The sequence below is a fragment of the Hyperolius riggenbachi genome, unplaced genomic scaffold (genome assembly GCF_040937935.1).
Source record: "Hyperolius riggenbachi isolate aHypRig1 unplaced genomic scaffold, aHypRig1.pri scaffold_134, whole genome shotgun sequence".
NCBI lineage: Eukaryota > Metazoa > Chordata > Amphibia > Anura > Hyperoliidae > Hyperolius > Hyperolius riggenbachi.
The window spans coordinates 430,434-450,501 of record NW_027152350.1 but is presented as its reverse complement, the minus strand read 5'-3'; the positions used below and the strand labels follow the sequence as shown (position 1 = coordinate 450,501).

Genomic DNA, 20,068 nt, shown 5'->3' with positions numbered 1-20,068 from the left:
TTGAGTAGTAAGTGACAGGGAGCCCCTTTAGGCAGTGAGTGACAGGGAGCCCCTTTAGGCAGTGAGTGACAGGGAGCCCGTTTGAGTAGTGAGTGACAGGGAGCCCCTTTAGGCAGTAAGTGAGAGGGAGCCCCTTTAGGCAGTGAGTGAAAGGGAGCCCTTTTTAGGCAGTGAGTGACAGGGAGCCCGTTTGAGTAGTGAGTGACAGGGAGCCCCTTTAGGCAGTAAGTGACAGGGAGCCCCTTTAGGCAGTGAGTGACAGGGACCCCATTTGAGTAGTGAGTGACAGGGAGCCCGTTTGAGTACTGAGTGACAGGGAGCCCCTTTAGGCAGTGAGTGACAGGGAGCCCCTTTAGGCAGTGAGTGACAGGGAGCCCCTTTAGGCAGTAAGTGACATGGAGCCCGTTTGAGTAGTGAGTGACAGGGAGCTTGTTTGAGTAGTGAGTGACAGGGAGCCCCTTAGGCAGTGAGTGACAGGGAGCCCCTTTAGGCAGTGAGTGACAGGGACCCCGTTTGAGTAGTGAGTGACAGGGAGCCCGTTTGAATACTGAGTGACAGGGAGCCCCTTTAGGCAGTGAGTGACAGGGAGCCCCTTTAGGCAGTGAGTGACAGGGAGCCCCTTTAGGCAGTAAGTGACAGGGAGCCCGTTTGAGTAGTGAGTGACAGGGAGCCCGTTTGAGTAGTGAGTGACAGGGAGCCCCTTTAGGCAGTGAGTGACAGGGAGCCCCTTTAGGCAGTGAGTGACAGGGACCCCGTTTGAGTAGTGAGTGACAGGGAGCCCGTTTGAGTAGTGAGTGACAGGGAGCCCCTTTAGGCAGTGAGTGACAGGGAGCCGCTTTAGGCAGTGAGTGACAGGGAGCCCGTTTGAGTAGTGAGTGACAGGGAGCCCCTTTAGGCAGTGAGTGAGAGGGAGCCCCTTTAGGCAGTGAGTGACAGGGAGCCCTTTTTAGGCAGTGAGTGACAGGGAGCCCGTTTGAGTAGTGAGTGACAGGGAGCCCCTTTAGGCAGTAGGTGTCAGGGAGCCCCTTTAGGCAGTGAGTGACAGGGACCCCGTTTGAGTAGTGAGTGACAGGGAGCCCGTTTGAGTAGTGAGTGACAGGGAGCCCCTTTAGGCAGTGAGTGACAGGGAGCCCCTTTAGGCAGTGAGTGACAGGGAGCCCGTTTGAGTAGTGAGTGACAGGGAGCCCCTTTAGGCAGTGAGTGACAATGATCCCCTTTAGGCAGTGAGTGACAGGGAGCCCCTTTAGGCAGTAAGTGACAGGGAGCTCGTTTGAGTAGTGAGTGACAGGGACCCCGTTTGAGTAGTGAGTGACAGGGAGCCCGTTTGAGTAGTGAGTGACAGGGAGCCCCTTAGGCAGTGAGTGACAGGGAGCCCCTTTAGGCAGTGAGTGACAGGGAGCCCCTTTAGGCAGTGAGTGAAAGGGACCCCGTTTGAGTAGTGAGTGACAGGGAGCCCCTTTAGGCAGTGAGTGACAGGGAGCCCCTTTAGGCAGTGAGTGACAGGGAGCCCGTTTGAGTAGTGAGTGACAGGGAGCCCGTTTGAGTAGTGAGTGACAGGGAGCCCGTTTGAGTAGTGAGTGACAGGGAGCCCGTTTGAGTAGTGAGTGACAGGGAACCCCTTTAGGCAGTGAGTGACGGAGCCCCTTTAGGCAGTGAGTGACAGGGACCCCGTTTGAGTAGTGAGTGACAGGGAGCCCGTTTGAGTAGTGAGTGACAGGGAGCCCCTTTAGGCAGTGAGTGACAGATAGCCTCTTTAGGCAGTAAGTGAAAGGGAGCCCCTTTAGGCAGTGAGTGACAGGGAGCCCCTTTAGGCAGTGAGTGACAGGGAGCCCGTTTGAGTAGTGAGTGACAGGGAGCCCCTTTAGGCAGTGAGTGACAGGGAGCCCGTTTGAGTAGTGAGTGACTCGGAGCCCGTTTGAGTAGTGAGTGACAGGGAGCCCGTTTGAGTAGTGAGTGACAGGGAGCCCATTTGAGTAGTGAGTGACAGGGAGCCCGTTTGCGAAGTGAGTGACATGGAAGCCCCTTTAGGCAGTGAGTGACAGGGAGCCCGTTTGAGTAGTGAGTGACAGGGAGCCCCTTTAGGCAGTGAGTGACAGGGAGCCCCTTTAGGCAGTGAGTGACAGGGAGCCCCTTTAGGCAGTAAGAGACAGGGACCCCGTTTGAGTAGTGAGTGACAGGGAGCCCGTTTGAGTAGTGAGTGACAGGGAGCCACTTTAGGCAGTGAGTGACAGGGAGCCGCTTTAGGCAGTGAGTGACAGGGAGCCCGTTTGAGTAGTGAGTGACAGGGAGCCCCTTTAGCCAGTGAGTGAGAGGGAGCCCCTTTAGGCAGTGAGTGACAGGGAGCCCTTTTTAGGCAGTGAGTGACAGGGAGCCCCTTTAGGCAGTAAGTGTCAGGGAGCCCCTTTAGGCAGTGAGTGACAGGGACCCTGTTTGAGTAGTGAGTGACAGGGAGCCCGTTTGAGTAGTGAGTGACAGGGAGCCCCTTTAGGCAGTGAGTGACAGGGAGCCCCTTTAGGCAGTGAGTGACAGGGAGCCCGTTTGAGTAGTGAGTGACAGGGAGCCCCTTTAGGCAGTGAGTGACAGGGAGCCCCTTTAGGCAGTGAGTGACAGGGAGCCCCTTTAGGCAGTAAGTGACAGGGAGCCCGTTTGAGTAGTGAGTGACAGGTAGCCCGTTTGAGTAGTGAGTGACAGGGAGCCCCTTAGGCAGTGAGTGACAGGGAGCCCCTTTAGGCAGTGAGTGACAGGGAGCCCCTTTAGGCAGTGAGTGAAAGGGACCCCGTTTGAGTAGTGAGTGACAGGGAGCCCCTTTAGGCAGTGAGTGACAGGGAGCCCCTTTAGGCAGTGAGTGACAGGGAGCCCGTTTGAGTAGTGAGTGACAGGGAGCCCGTTTGAGTAGTGAGTGACAGGGAGCCCGTTTGAGTAGTGAGTGACAGGGAGCCCCTTTAGGCAGTGAGTGACGGAGCCCCTTTAGGCAGTGAGTGACAGGGACCCCGTTTGAGTAGTGAGTGACAGGGAGCCCGTTTGAGTAGTGAGTGACAGGGAGCCCCTTTAGGCAGTGAGTGACAGGGAGCCTCTTTAGGCAGTAAGTGACAGGGAGCCCCTTTAGGCAGTGAGTGACAGGGAGCCCCTTTAGGCAGTGAGTGACAGGGAGCCCGTTTGAGTAGTGAGTGACAGGGAGCCCCTTTAGGCAGTGAGTGACAGGGAGCCCGTTTGAGTAGTGAGTGACTGGGAGCCCGTTTGAGTAGTGAGTGACAGGGAGCCCGTTTGAGTAGTGAGTGACAGGGAGCCCGTTTGAGTAGTGAGTGACAGGGAGCCCGTTTGCGAAGTGAGTGACAGGGAGCCCCTTTAGGTAGTGAGTGACAGGGAGCCCGTTTGAGTAGTGAGTGACAGGGAGCCCCTTTAGGCAGTGAGTGACAGGGAACCCCTTTAGGCAGTGAGTGACAGGGAGCCCCTTTAGGCAGTAAGAGACAGGGAGCCCGTTTGAGTAGTGAGTGACAGGGAGCCCCTTTAGGCAGTGAGTGACAGGGAGCTCCCCCCTCTAGCCGCCGCCGCTCCCCCCTCACCTTGCAGACCCCAGGATCAGCGGCGACCCGACCAGTACGAGCGGGCGCCGGACGCACCCGCTCTATATGCGGAAGTGATGTCACTTCCGCATATCAGTGCAGTGTGCTAGGTCCTAGCGCCAGCACGACTGGTCGCCACCTAATCGAGGTCTGAGCAGTGACGTGGCGGCCACAGGGAGGGAGGGAGCCGCGGCCAGAGGGGGTGAGCGGCAGGCACCTGAGTGCAATGCACCCGCAGCACCCGCTTAGGCTCGGCCCTGCCTAGCTAACTACTGGGACATCTACCTGTGCCTACCTACCTATACTGGGTCTCCTACCTATGCCTACCTACCTATACTGGGACTCCTACCTATGCCTACCTACATACAAGAAGATAATAAGGTCGTTGCTTCATTGTGGACAGACCAAATTTGATCGGCTGGACAGTCACTGTTGTTCTATCATTTAGCTACCACAGCCCGGCAACCATATGAGCTGGAAAACTGCCACCGCCTGCACTCTGACCATGTTGCGCACCAGTCCAGCACGGCCGTCACTACGCAAACAGCTGTTTGCGGTGCGTTACACAGTGAGTTTGGTGTGTCAGTGTGAAGCAGTACTCTAATTACACTCCCTGATTCATGTATACACATGCAAGATGTTTGAAAGCACTTTAGCCCTGCAATTTAGCATTCAATGTGATTTCTGCACTTAAAATGCTGCTTTGCGTCAAATCCAGATTGTTCCCCGAGACTTTTGGTGTCTATCCCACTCCGCCACCTGGGGGTCTAGGTGTTAGACCCCTTGAAACATGTTTTCCATCACTTTTCTGGCCAGCATAATTTTTTCTATTTTTCAAAGTTCGCCTCCCCTCCGGGGTTCGCGAACCGAAAATCGGAGGTTCGCGACATCACTAATTGTGGGAATAACCGAGACATGGATGGATGAAGGCCATGACTGGATAGCCAATTTAGAGGATTACAATGTGTTTAGGAAGGTTAGAACAGGGAAAAAAGGTGGAGGGGTTTGTCTCTTTGTTAAGAATTCTTTTACAGCTGTCCTCAACGATGAGATGGAGGAAGATTGCGAAGATGTGGAGTCCGTTTGGGTAAATATTCATGGTGGAAATAAAAGTTGCCAATTGCTTATTGGGGTATGCTACAGGCCACCTCTTATTAATGAAGCTGCAGAACTGCGATTACTACAGCAGATTGAAAAAGCTGTCAGTAAAAATGAGGTCATATTTATGGGCGACTTCAATTTTCCAGACATTGACTGGGGTATTGAGGCTACCCATTCTGGTAAAAGCAGCAGATTTCTGGCAGCACTACAGGACAATTACTTGACTCAAATGGTAACGGAACCAACTAGGGGGAATGCGCTACTGGATCTGATCATTTCTAATAGACCAGATAATGTATCAAATGTGCAGGTTCAAGAACATTTGGGAAATAGAGATCACAACATGATAACGTTTGATCTGGTAATTGATAGGCCACGGGGCAGCGGGACCACTAAAACTATGAATTTTAGAAAAGCAAAGTTCAATCAACTTAGGCAGGCACTAAGTTTGGTGAACTGGGATAATGTACTACAAGGGGAGGACACTGAAGGGAAATGGCAAGCTTTTAAACTTATTCTCAATCACTATTGTAGTATGTATATCCCATATATAAACAAAATGTCTAGGAATAAAAAAAGGCCTCTACGGATGAATAGAAAGGTTAAAGATAAAATGAAGAGTAAAAAGAATGCCTATAAGGTCCTAAAACAGGAGGGGACCGAGGCTGCACTAAGCAATTACAAGGAGTGCAAAAAAATTGTAAAAAAGAAATTAGGCTGGCAAAGATCGAGGCTGAAAATCCAATCGCTAGGGATATCAAATCTAACCCAAAAAAGTTTTACAAGTACATCAACTCTAAAAAAAGAAAGGTTGACTGTATAGGACTCCTAAAGGATGAGGGTGGGAACTCAATGGTGGATGACCAACAGGCACATGTAGAGGGGGGTGCTTTGGGTGCCAAGCCACCACCCCCTTTTTAAAATCTTCAAAAATAGGTCCCTCTGGCTGTAAAAAACAAGCTCCGCCCTCATTGTGATAAGCCCCACCCGTGGGAAGCTCCACCCCGCTGTGTGGGAGCAAGTAAAATGGTGTCTACCTAGCTGCACCCACTATGACCTCTCCCTCCCCCAGCACCCGCAGTTACCTCTCCCTCCGCCTAGCACCCACAGTGATCTCTCCCTTCCCCAGCACCCACAATCTCTCCATCCACCTAGCAACCACAGTGACCTCTCCATCCACCTAGCACCCACAGTGACCTCTCCTTCCACCTAGCACCCACAGTGACCTCTCCTTCCATCTAGCACCCACAGTGACCTCTCCTTCCACCTAGCACCCACAGTGACCTCTTCCTCCACCTAGCACCCACAGTGATCTCTCCCTTCCCCAGCAGTGACCTCTCCCTCCACCTAGTACCCACAGTGACCTCTCCCTACACCTAGCACCCACAGTGACCTCTTCTTCAACCCAGCACCCACAGTGATCTCCCTTCCCCAGCACCCACAGTGACCTCTCCATCCACCTAGCGCCCACAGGGACCTCTCCATCCACCTAGCACCCACAGTGACCTCTCCATCCACCTAGCACCCACAGTGACCTCTCCCTCCACCTAGCACCCACAGTGACCTCCTCCTCAACCCAGCACCCACAGTGACCTCTCCCTTCCCCAGCACCCACAGTGACCTCTCCATCCACCTAGCACCCACAGTGACTACCCCCTCCACCTAGCACCCACAGTGACCTCTTCCTCCACCTAGCACCCAAAGTGATCTCTCCCTTCCCCAGCAGTGACCTCTCCCTCCATCTAGTACCCATAGTGACCTCTCCCTTCCCCAGCACCCACAGTGACCTCTCCATCGACCTAGAATCCACAGTGACTTCTCCCTCCACCTATCACCCACAGTGACCTCTCCTTCCACCTAGCACCCACAGTGACCTCTCCCTCCACCTAGCACCCACAGTGACCTATCCACCAAGCACCCACAGTGACTTCTCCTTCCACCCAGCACTCACAGTGACCTCTCCCTCCACCTAGCACCCACAGTGACCTCTTCCTCCACCTAGCACCCACAGTGATCTCTCCCTTCCCCAGCAACCGCAGTGACCTCTCCCTCCCCAGCACCCACAGTAACCTCTCCCTTCCCCAGCACCCACAGTGACCTCTCCCTCCACCTAGCACCCACAGTGACCTCTCCTTCCACCTAGCACCCACAGTGATCTCTCCCTCCGAAGCACCCACAGTGACCTCTCCCTCCACCTAGCACCCACAGTGACCTCTCCTTCCACCTAGCACCTACAATCACCTCTCCCTTCCCAGCTCTTGCAGTGATCCTGCGTACTCCAGCACCCACACTGACCTATCACTCCTCCAGCACCCACAGTGATCTTTCCCTTCCCCAGTGACTACCCTCCAGTCCCCTGCAGCACCCACAGGGACCTCCCATCGCAAAAGCAGCACCTATAGTGACCCCTCCCCTCACTAGCATCAACAGTGACCTCTCCCAACACCCAGCATCCACAATGACTTCTCTCACCTCCAGTAACCACACTTACTTCTCCCAGCACCCACAGTGACCTCCCCTTCCTCCAGCACCCATACTGACCTCTACCTTCCACAGCACCCACAGTGACCTACCCTTCCCCTAGCACCCACACTGTTCTCTCCTTCCCTTAGCAACCACACTGACCTCCACCTCCCCTAGCAGCAACTATGAGCAACTATGCCATTCACAGCAGCACCCACAGTGACCTCCCCTTCCTCCAGCACCCATAATGACCTCCACCTCCCCCAAGACCCACAGTGACCTCCGCTAAAGGACCCACAGTGACCTCCCTTTCCTCCGGCATCCATACTGGCCTCTACCTTCCACAGCACCCACTTTGACCCCCCCCCCCCCCCCAGCACCCACAGTGACTTACCCTTCCCCCAACACCCACACTGACCCCTACCTCTCCCAGCAACCACACTGACCACTACCTAACCTAGCAGCAACTATGCCATTCATATCAGTACCCACAGTGACCTCCCACCCCCTGCTCCCACAACAATCCCACCAATATTCAGCACCCACATTACACTCATCCAGTAACCCCCACTATAACAAGCACCCAGTACTTGCACCAAGCACCCTGCACCCAATACTCATATCTGGCCTTCATATGGCACTTTAGCACTTACTAATGCTTAGCAACCACTGCATATTGGCAGCCACTTCTTCTTTGCCTGAAAAGAAGCTTGGGTGCTGATCAAGAGGGACAGAGGTTCCCAGTAATGAAAGGTGAGTCATTGCCTACCTCAGGCTCCACTGGGCCCACTCTAATAGTGGGCACCTATCACTGCTGATTTGAGGGTGGTGGAGCCAAAAGACTTGGTTGGAAGGAGACACAAAGTCTGCCTGATGCTGCTTCAAAGGTGTGTGTGTGTGTGTGGGGGGGGGGGGGGGTTTAAGACGGTCTATTACTGCTTTCTGGGCAGGGGGTATTACATAAACAATTTAGCATGATTGATCGATTAGGGCCCCTTTTTCAAATTTGAGCACCCCCCCCCCCCCTTGAGGATCCTCTGCACGGCCCTGATGACCAAGGTAAGGCAGAGATATTAAATGCTTTCTTTGCTTCTGTCTTCACAAAGGAAACAGCATTATTGCAAATTACACAGGCAGAAGAGTCTCAATCTTCTAACTGTAATATTAAATACTTAACGCAGGAAGAAGTGAAGGCAAGACTAAATAAATTAAAAATAGACAAGGCACCTGGCCCGGATGGCATGCATCCTCGGGTCCTAAGGGAATTAAGTTCAGTTATAGATAAACCCCTTTATCTTATCTTTTGTGACTCTCTTTTAACTGGCAGAGTCCCAGTGGATTGGCGTACAGCCCACGTTTTCCCATTATTTAAGAAGGGCAAAAAAAATCTGATCCAGGAAATTATAGACCTGTAAGCTTAACATCAGTTGTATGCAAACTATTTGAGGGGTTCTAAGAGATACTATACATGACTTCATAGTAGAAAATAATCTTATTTCTCAGCATCAACATGGGTTTACTAAAGACAGGTCCTGTTTGACTAACATGCTCAGCTTTTATGAGGTAGTGAACGCTAATGTGGATATTGGGAATGCTGTAGATGTGATATACTTGGATTTTGCAAAGTCCTTCGACACTGTTCCACACAAAAGTCTGGTGCAAAAGTTGAGGATGCAAGGACTGGGGAAGAGTCTGTGTGCATGGATAGGGAACTGGCTAATGGACAGAAAACAAAGAGTTGTGGTCAATGGATCTTACTCCAAATGGGAGACTGTTAGCAGTGGGGTCCCACAGGGGTCTGTACTGGGTCCAGTGCTCTTCAATTTATTTATTAATGACCTAGTAGATGCAGTAGTGAGCAATGTTGCTATTTGTGCAGATGATACAAAATTGTGCAGAATCATCAACTCTCAGGAAGATAGTGTCATATTGCAACAGGATCTGGATAGGATGGCTATATGGGCACATACATGGCAGATGAAATTCAATGTTGAAAAATGTAAAGTCATGCATTTTGGTCTTACCAATGGTCTAGCACCATACAAAATAAATGGGATACAGTTGGGAACATCAAACTTGGAGAAGGACTTAGGAGTACTCATCGACAACAAGTTAAATAATCGTACTCCATGCCAAGCCGCTGCAGCTAAAGATAACAAAATTTTGGGATGCATTAAAAGGGAAATAAAAACTTGAGATGCTAGCATAATATTGCTCCTGTTTAACTCTCAAGTAAGGCCACATCTGGAATATGGAATTCAGTTCTGGGCACCACATTACAAAAAATATTGCAGTTTTAGAGCAGGTGCAGAGACAAGCAACAAAATTGATACGTGGGATGGAAGGTCTCACTTACCAAGAAAGGTTAGATAAACTGGGTTTATCTAGTCTGGAGAAAAGACGCCTTAGAGGGGATCTAATTAACATGTATAAATACATCAGAGGGCAATATAATAGCTTGGCGGATGAGCTTTTTGTCCCTAGGCCTTCTCAAAGGACTAGAGGACATGATCTGCGCATGGAGGAAAAACGTTTTAGACATTTATTTAGGAAAGGGTTCTTTACAGTAAGAGTGATTAAGATGTGGAATGCATTGCCACAGGAAGTAGTTATGGCAAACTCTATACCTGCATTTAAAGGGGGCTTGGATGCCTTCATTGCGTTGAAAGACATCCATGGCTACAATTACTAGGTAATGCCTAATGATGTTGATCCAGTGATTTTATCTGATTGCCATCTGGAGTCGGGAAGGAATTTTTTTCCCTTTTGGGGCTAATTGGACCATGCCTTGTAAGGGGTTTTTCGCCTTCCTCTGGATCAACAGGGATATGTGAGGGAGCAGGCTGGTGTTGTACTTTGTTCTCTGGTTGAACTCGATGTCTTTTTTCAACCAAAATAACTATGTAACTATGTATTATATTTATAGCATGTATAAAAAACAGTGTGCAAGCAGTAATAAATACAGTTGTAATTTTGACTTGTTATTATGGATACAATGCATTTTCTCGACTTGTAATTGAATTCGCATTGAAAATGTGATTTCATTCCTAATTTTGATTAGTTGAATCGAAACCACTCAAAGTCGAAATGCAGCCTTACGAGCATCAGGCTAGGTCCACACTAGACACAGTTGCAGGACGGACACTGCAGTCCGGATCAGGGGAAGATTAGGGAAAGTACCACCGTACTGCAAACTGATGAAAGTGCATCAGTTTTGCATCAGTTTCCGTTCAGTTTTTCCCTGACAGAAAACGTCTCTATCATTAGGAAGGAGTGGGAGGATTTTTTTGGGCCAATCATAAAGCTCAGGCTATCCATTTTCACATCAGTTTTTTGCCTGTGGAGCTGGAGATGCGTTTTCTCATTGCTTTTCACTACCCCTGCATGTATCCGTGGTCCTGATCCGTTGCGTGAAAATGCAGCAGATCCGGACCTTCCATTCAGGTTTTGAAAACGGGTCCCCGCATACGCAGACAGATCCGTTTTTTACTTGGGTGAGGCTGGCTGCTATTTTGAACATTAGTATCCGGGACTCCGTTTTTCATCAGGTTTGAAAAACGCAGCCACGGATACGTTTCCGGACCTAGTGTGGACCAGGCCTCACTGTGAAGAATCCACAGGGTCAAGAATAAGGGGTGGCCTCAAAAAACACGGACAAGATCAGTGGGAGAAGATATTAGAAAGATAGCAACAAATAAATCTAAATAGAAAGTCTTCACTGATGCCCTATATTCTCCACTGGGAGTGAAAGAACAGAGGAAACCTACAGAGTCTGTCTAGACAGCATTCTTGTCCTTCAGATATCTCATACACTCAATACACAAATATAGAAAAGCAACAAGCACCACATCAATGCCCATATGACCCTTCACATCAATGTTACTCCAGTGTGTAGTACAGCAGCCAGATCACCATATGTCATTCTTGCCCCTCATACCATCCCAGAGCCTCCACCCTCTCCCCCACCACCACTCTTTACACACTGCTATTACTAGCACTCCCCTTACCTGCTGGTATCTCTGTCTCCAGTTGTGCTGCTGTCATCTCCCGGCATTACTTATATAGTCTCATCTCCCACCCCTTCCCCACACTGTCTGCATCACCAGGCAAGACACACCCTGACTTTTCCCACTCAGCGTAGAACTGCAATGAGCCTGTGCCATGCATATAAGGAGTGGGAATCAAAAGACTGTAGCCCTGTAAAGCTCCATTGCTTACTGCTATTCTGTGTGGGGGCAACACTGTACTGAAGGGGGAGAACAGTAGAACAAGAAAGCACGGTGGTGTAGTGGTTAGTGCTCTCGCCGTCGCCTTGCAGCACTGGGTCCCTGGTTTGAATCCCAGCCAGGTCAACATCTGCAAGAAAACAAAAATACTTCACTGGTGATGATAAACTTGAGTTTACTCAAGAAAGTTGCAAACATGACATATTTGGGGGTTACCCGCTTTCTCAAGTTGAGGAAGGGGGTAACCCCGAAACATGGCGGCGTGTTTGCAACTTTCTTGAATAAACGCAAGTTTATTATCGCCAGTGGAGTTCCGGCCTCTATTCTTATTACATTGTACACAGTTTGGGAAGTGGTGACCCACGGAGTGATCGTGCACCGGCGGACCAGGTGTGGGAAGCCTGGGTGGGTGAGTACCGCGACACCTTGACTGTTTGTAACATCTGCAAGGAGTTTGTATGTTCTCCCCGTGTCTGTGTGGGTTTCCTCTGGGCACTCCAGTTTCCTCCCAACCCCCTAAATTGTCCCTAGACTACGATACATGCACTACACGATACATACATAGACATATGACCGTGGCAGGGATTAGATTGTGAACTGCTCTGAGGGACAGTTAAGGACAAGGCTATATATATATGTACCGTATATACTCGCAAGCAAGCCGAATTTTTGAACCCCCAAAAGTGGGGCAAAAGTTGGGGGGTCGGCTTGCTTGCGAGTCTCGTTGGTCGTAGGTCGCCCCCCGCGTCCGCCACTGCTATTAGCTTACTGTGCGGCTTCCAATAGTCCCCTCTCCATCTCCCGGGCATGTAAATAGCTCACAGCAGCTCGCTCCATGGCGGCTGCTGTGTGATGACAGGAAGCTGTAGGCAGAGCGGTTTCCATAGTAACGGCGATACACATTGCCGTTACAGTCGTTACACATCGCCGTTACAGTATACTAGCTATACTGAGCACTATACTAGCTATACTGAGCACTATACTAGCTATACTTGGGCACTATACTAGCTATACTGGGGCACTATACTAGCTATACTGGGGCACTATACTAGCTATACTGGGCACTATACTAGCTATACTGGGGCACTATACTAGCTATACTGAGCACTATACTAGCTATACTGGGCACTATGCTAGCTATACTGAGCACTATACTAGCTATACTGGGGCACTATACTAGCTATACCGAGCACTATACTAGCTATACCGAGCACTATACTAACCATACTGGGGCACTATACTAGCCATACTGGGCACTATACTAGCTATACTGGGCACTATACTAGCTATACTGGGGCACTATACTAGCTATACCGAGCACTATACTACCTATACTGGGCACTATACTAGCTATACCGAGCACTATACTAGCTATACTGAGCACTATACTAGCTATACCGAGCACTATACTAGCTATACCGAGCACTATACTAACCATACTGGGGCACTATACTAGCCATACTGGGCACTATACTAGCTATACTTGGGCACTAAACTAGCTATACCGAGCACTATACTAGCTATACTTGGGCACTATACTAGCTATACCTGGCACTATACCGAGCACCATACTACCTATACTGGGCACTAAACTAGCTATACTGGGGCACTTTATTAGCGATACTGGGCACTATGCTAGCTATACTGGGGCACTATACTAGCTATACTGGGCACTATACTAACTATACTGAGCACTATACTAGCTATACTTGGGCACTATACTAGCTATACCGAGCACTATACTACCTATACTGGGCACTATACTAGCTATACCGAGCACTATACTAGCTATACTGGGCACTATACTAGCTATACCGAGCACTATACTAGCTATACCGAGCAGTATACTAGCCATACTGGGGCACTATACTAGCCATACTGGGCACTATACTAGCTATACTTGGGCACTAAACTAGCTATACCGAGCACTATACTAGCTATACTTGGGCACTATACTAGCTATACCTGGCACTATACCGAGCACTATACTACCTATACTGGGCACTAAACTAGCTATACTGGGGCACTTTACTAGCGATACTGGGCACTATGCTAGCTATACTGGGGCACTATACTAGCTATACTGGGCACTATACTAGCTATACTGAGCACTATACTAGCTATACTTGGGCACTATACTAGCTATACCGAGCACTATACTACCTATACTGGGCACTATACTAGCTATACTGGGCACTATACTAGCTATACTGGGCAATATACCAGCTATACTTGGGCACTATACTAGCTATACTGGGCACTATACTAGCTATACTTGGGCACTATACTAGCTATACTGGGGCAAAATACTAGCTATACTGGGGCACTATACTAGCTATACCGAGCACTATACTACCTATACTGTGCACTATACTAGCTATACTGGGCACTTTACTAGCTGTACTGGGCACTTCACTAGCTATACTGGGCACTTCACTAGCTATACTGGGCACTATACTAACTACTGGGACACACTGGGGGGGGGGGGGGTCACACGGCCAGCATTTCCTACCCCCGGCTTATATGGGGGTCAATAATTTTTTCCTGGTTTTTCAGCAAAAAGTTGAGGGGTCGGCTTATATGCGGGTCGGCTTGCTTGCGAGTATACGGTATATCTATATATAAAATCAGGTGTGTGTGTGTGCATGCGTGCTTGCGTCAGTCACTCGAAAACGGCTTGAGCGATTTTAATGAAACTTGGTATACAGATCCCTTACTACCTGGGATGATATGTTCTGGGGGTCTCGCGTCCCCCCTGCACACCTGGGCGGAGCTAAAAACAGCAAATCAGATTTCACCCATTCATGTCAATGGAAAAAATTTAAAAGGCTGCCATTCTCACAGTAATCAAGCCAGAGTCCCCACACTTGGCACAGGTGGTCACTTGGTGACTGAGGTTACAAATCCAGGAAAAGTGGGTGGAGCATAAAACAGCCAATCAAATTTCAGCCATTCATTTAGAATGGGAAAATGTAAACTGCAGCCATTTTTAGACTGTTAATGGCAGGGTTCTCAAACTTGGCACACTTGGTCACTGGGTGTTGGGATTAATATTAAGGAAAGTGGGTGGAGCCTACAACAGCCAATCAAAATTCACCTATTTATTTTCAAGGGGAATATTTAAACTGCTGCCATTCTTACACTGTTAATGGCAGAGGCTTCAAACTTGCTACAGTCGGTCTTTGTGTGACTGGGGTCCAAATTCACTAAAGTTGGTCACTGGGTAAATGAGATAAGGATTTTGGAAGGTAGGTGGAGCCTACAACAGCCAATAAAAATTCACCTTTCGATTTTCAAAGGGAATATTTAAGCTGCTACCATTCTTACACTGTTAACAGCAGATGCCTCAAACCTGGTACAGTTGGTCACTGGGTGATTAGGGTTCAAATTCAGAAAGGGGGCGGAGCCACAAACAGCCAATCAGATTTGTTTATTTTTCAATGGGAATATACAAAGTATTGATACTAAGGACCCCAAAGCTGATACACTTGATAATTGAGTGACTGTATGTCAAGATTAGAAAAAGTGTGCGCGCCAACAACTTAAAGGGATACTGTAGGGGGGTCGGGGGAAAATGAGTTGAACTTACCTGGGGCTTCTAACAGTCCCCCGCAGACATCCTGTGCCCGCGCAGCCGCTCTCCGATGCTCCGGCCCCGCCTCCGGGCCACTTCTGATATTTCAGACTTTAGAGTCTGAAAACCACTGCGCCTGCGTTGCCGTGTCCTCGATCCCGCTGATATCACCAGGAGTGTATAGCACAAGCCCAGTATGGTCTGTGCCTGCGCAGTATGCTCCTGGTGACATCAGCGGGAGTTAGGACACGGCAACGCAGGCGCAGTGGTTTTCAGACTTTAAAGTCTGAAATTCCAGAGGTGAGCCAGAGGCGGGACCAGAGCATCGGTGAGCGGCTGTGTGGGCACAGGATGTATGCTGGGGACCATTAGAAGCCCCAGGTAAGTTCAACTCATTTTCCCCCGACCCCCCTACAGTATCCCTTTAATTTTTTAGATGGCAGGGTTCCCAAACTTGACACAATTGGCCACTGGATGACTGGGATTAATATTCAGAAATGTGGGTGGAGCCTAAAACAGCCAATCAAAATTCACCTATTGATTTTCAAGGGGAATATTTACATTGCTACCATTCTTACACTGTTAATGACAGAGGCCTCAAACCTGATACAGTCAATTATTGGGTGACTGGGGTCCAAATTCATTAAAGGGGGTGGAGCCACAAACAGCCAATCAGATTTTTTAGATTGATTTCAGCCAATCTGTTATTGGCAGGGTTCTCAAACGTGACACAGTTGGTCACTGGGTGACTGGGACTAATATTCAGGAAAGTGGGTGGAGCCTACAGCAGCCAATCAAAATTCACCTTTTGATTTTCAAGGGAAATATTTACATTGCTGCCATTCATACACTCTTAATGGCAGAGGCCTCAAATCTGGTAAAATCGGTCATCAAGTGACTGGGGTTCAAATTCACTAAAGGGGCAGAGCCACAAACAGCCAATCAGATTTTCTGGATAAACTGCTTCCATTCACACAATTTTGATGCCAGGATTCCAGAACTCAAAAGCTTACAAACTTGGTCATTGAGTAGTGACTGTGTGTCAAGGTTACGAAAACTGGGTGGAGTCAAAAACATTTTTTTCTGGGAAATTGTAAACTGCAGCCCTTCTTCACTGTTAATGGCAAGGTTCTCAAACTTTGCACAGCTGGTTACTGGGTGACTGGGATTAATATTCAGACAAGTGGGTGGAGCCTAAAAAAGCCAATCAAAATCACCTGTTGATTTTCAAGGTTAATATTAAAATTGCTGCCATTCTTGCAATGTTAAGGGCACAAGCCTCAAACCTGGTACTGTTAGTCATTGGGGTTCAAATTAAGAAAAGGGGACAGAGCCACAAACAGTTTCATTTCTTGGGAAAATACAAAATATTGATGCCAAGGACCCCAAAGCTCACAAACTTGGTCATTGAGTGTTTGTGCGTTAGGGTTAGAAAAAGTGGGCGGAACCAACACCAGTCAAATACATACCCGGGCAACGCCGGATCATCAGTGGGTAGAGACAAATACAAATTTCACTGGAAAAATGTAAACTGCAGCCATTCTTGCACTGTTAATGGCAGGGTTCTTAAACTTTGCACAGTTGGTCACTCAGTGAATGGGATTAATATTCAGAAAAGTGGGTGGAGCCTACAAAAGTGAATAAAGCTTCACTTATTGCTTTTCAAGGGAATATTTAATTGCTAACATTTTGGCACTGTTAATGGCACAGGTCTCAAACCTGATACAGTTGGTCATTGGGTACCTGGGGTTCAAATTCAAAAAAGGCGGTGGAGCCACAAACAGCCCATCAGATTTTTTCATTTCAATGCAAATTATTGAGGCCAAAGACCACAAAGCTCACAAGCTTGGTCATTGAGTAATTGTGTGTTAGGGTTAGAAAAAGTGGGTGGAGCCGACACCAGCCAAATACATACCCGGGCAACGCCGGGCAATCAGCTAGTACCTAATACAGCAAACTACTTGGCTCGGTCCCTTGGCGTTGACTATAAAGGGATTCTACTGTACACACCTGAAACTGTTAATCCTGTCACTCACTACCTAACAGTGGTCCCAGCTGTCCATTACTACCTAACGGGGGTCCCTGCTGTCACTCACTACCTAACTGGGGGTCCCTGCTGTCACTCACTATCTAACTGGGGGTCCCCGCTGTAACTCACTATCTAACTGGGGGTCCCTGCTGTCACTCACTACCTAACAGGGATCCCTGCTGTCACTCACTACCTAACTGGGGGTCCCTGCTGTCACTTACTATCTAACTGGGGGTCCCTGCTGTCACTCACTATCTAACTGGGGGTTCCTGCTGTCACTCACTACCTAACTGGGGGTCCCTGCTGTCACTCACTATCTAACTGGGGGTCCCTGCTGTCACTCATCTAACTCAACCGAAACTGCTCTCACCAAAGTGGTCAATGACCTTGCCTTAGCTAAAGCTTAAGGTAAATACTCCATTCTCCTCCTCCTTGACCTTTCTGCAGCTTTTGACACAGTAGATCATCCCCTACTCCTCCAGTCCCTCCAGTCCATAGGCATTCACGATTCGCCCTGTCCTGGCTTTCACCCTACCTCTCCAACCGCTCCTTAACGACCGCCTTCAATGAGTCCTCATCCACCCCCAACCACCTCTTGGTGGGAGTCCCCCAAGGTTCGGTCCTTGGCCCCCTACTGTTCATCCTATACACACCCTCCATTGGCAAGGTTATCTCCTCCATGGGTTTTAACTATCATCTGTATGCAGATGATAGCCAGATCTACCTCCACACCTCTGACATTATATCCACTACTACCATGGACAAGGTCTCCTCCTGCCTATCAGCCATCTCCTCCTGGATATCCGCTAGGTTCCTGAAACCAAATCTAGACAAAACGGAATTTATGATCTTCCCACCCCAGCCATCCATTATCCTCCCAGATGTGCATGTCACTGTTAACCACTGTACCATTCGCCCTACCTCTCAAGCCCGCTGTCTGGGTGTCACCCTGGACTCCGCACTCTCCTTCACTCCCCACATCCAAAACCTCACAAAGTCCTGCAACTTCCACCTTTGTAACATCTGAAAGATTCGCCCTTTCCTGGCCTCTGCCACCACCAAACTCCTCATCCATGTGTGAGAGAACGCGGAAAAGCCGCCGTGTGTGCTGAAAGCAAGGCAGCTGATTTCGCGTCCAACGCGGCGGTTTGCACGCGTAGGCACGCGTTTGGTAGTGTGGCAGAACGCGGAAAAGCCGCCGCATGTTCTAACAGCAAAGCGGCTGTTTCCGCATCCAAAGTGGCGGTTTGTACGCAGCAGCGTGCCTTTGGAGTGGCTGGGTCTGTTAGTCCACATAGATGGATGAAGAGCTACGCGCGCGCGGGCCAGAAGTCAGGACCTTTATACCAGCAGGGGAAGTGTCAGCTGATCAGAATGATCAGCTGATTCCTACTGGACTCATGATTGGCTGAGTGGCTCGGGCGGGGCAGCAGAGTTCAGCTACTATATATTCTGCTTGCTTGTCAGTTGCTGGTTGTCTGCCATTGCAAACACTTTGTGGAAGCATTCAGACCATAGTCAGATCCTTACAGTGTGTTTGAACCAGGTGGACCTGGGAATTCACACTGAGCCAGATTACCTTGTACTGTTGTTATTATTATTTGTTAGACCAGTTCCAGGGTGTTGAGATCAAAGCCCTCACACCCCAGACTAGGATTACTGTGTATCTTCTGTGTATTCTCTAGCATAGTTCCAGGGTGTTGAGATCAAGGCCCTCACACCCAAGACTAGGGAACTGTATTGTCTTTGTGTTATATTCCAGACTAGTTCCAGGGTGTTGATGATCACAGACCTCACACCCAAGACTAGGGAATTGTATTATCATTTATGTTATTCTCTAGCATAGTTCCAGGGTGTTGAGATCAAGGCCCTCCCACCCAAGACTAGGGAACTGTATTGTCTTTGTGTTATATTCCAGACTAGTTCCAGGGTGTTGATGATCACGGACCTCACACCCAAGACTAGGGAATTGTATTATCATTTATGTTATACTCCAGACTAGTTCCAGGGTGTTGATGATCACGGACCTCACACCCAAGACTAGGGAATTGTATTATCATTTATGTTATGCTCCAGACTAGTTCCAGGGTGTTGTGACTACGGACCTCACACCCCAGACTGGGATTGTGCTGTTACTGTATTACGTTAGCCCAGTTCAGGGCAAGACCTTCCATATTAGCAGCAGGGCTTCCTGCAACCCAGCCTTGGTCCCTCGCCCAGGGCTACAGGAATATCACCCACAGTCAGGGGTGAATTCCTCAGGAGTCTTAGGCCGCCAGCTCCTCTGGTGGTCTCCACTCAGAGTTGTTACTGTTACACCAAACACTCTCACTATTCTGGTGTCCAGAGGTTAGTAATACATCTGTATTGTTGCTGATTCTGCAGATCATCGATAATCAGGCGTATATCTGCGTTCTTGGTGGTACTGCAGATCGCCAATAATCAGATTCTCTCTGCGTGCTGACACCAATCGTTACACCATGCCCTCATAATTTCCCGCCTTGACTACTGCAATGCCCTGCTGTCTGGTCTTCCTATGACCCGAACAGCCCCACTGCAGTCCATCATGAATGCGGCAGCCAGAATTATCCACTGCTCCCATCGCTCCACCATGGCAGATCCCCTCCTAGAATCCCTCCACTGGCTTCCTATCCAGTCCAGAATTAGATTCAAGATACTGTGTCTGACCTACAAATCTGTCCACAAAACCTGTCCAACCTACATTTCCGATCTTACTCAGAGGTACACACCTCGCCGCTCACTCCGCTCTTCCAATGAACTTCGCCTAACCACCACCCGCATCGCCCAGTCCCATGCACGCCTCCAGGACTTCTCAAGAGCTGCTCCAACACTATGGAACTCCCTACCTCCACCCATTAGGGCAGCCCCCTCCTTCAACATCTTCAAGAAAGCCCTCAAAACTCACCTTTTCACTCTGGCCTACTACCCCTCACAAATGCTCTAAACCCACAGCTGAACTCTGGTCCCCTACCTTTCGTGTCCCTACCTCTCCCTCTAGATTGTAAGCCTTTGGGCAGGGTCCTCCTCCTTTTGTGTCCTACCTGATCATGCACCTCCATTACAGTGAACCCATGTTATGCATCTGAGTGAA

At 49.1% G+C, this 20,068-nt stretch overlaps 2 protein-coding genes across 2 annotated transcripts in view; one reads left to right on the top strand and one right to left on the bottom strand.

The window, feature by feature from the left end:
* The window catches only part of LOC137543634 (farnesyl pyrophosphate synthase-like), a 60,870-nt gene extending 49,657 nt beyond the window's left edge, over positions 1–11,213 (bottom strand). The window contains exon 1 of the mRNA XM_068264756.1: positions 11,135–11,213. The gene's annotated coding sequence lies outside the window, so the exon portion shown is untranslated. The remainder of the gene's footprint in view (positions 1–11,134) is intronic.
* The window catches only part of LOC137543635 (farnesyl pyrophosphate synthase-like), a 120,104-nt gene that overhangs the window by 4,964 nt on the left and 95,072 nt on the right, over positions 1–20,068 (top strand). The gene's annotated exons all lie outside the window — the stretch shown is intronic.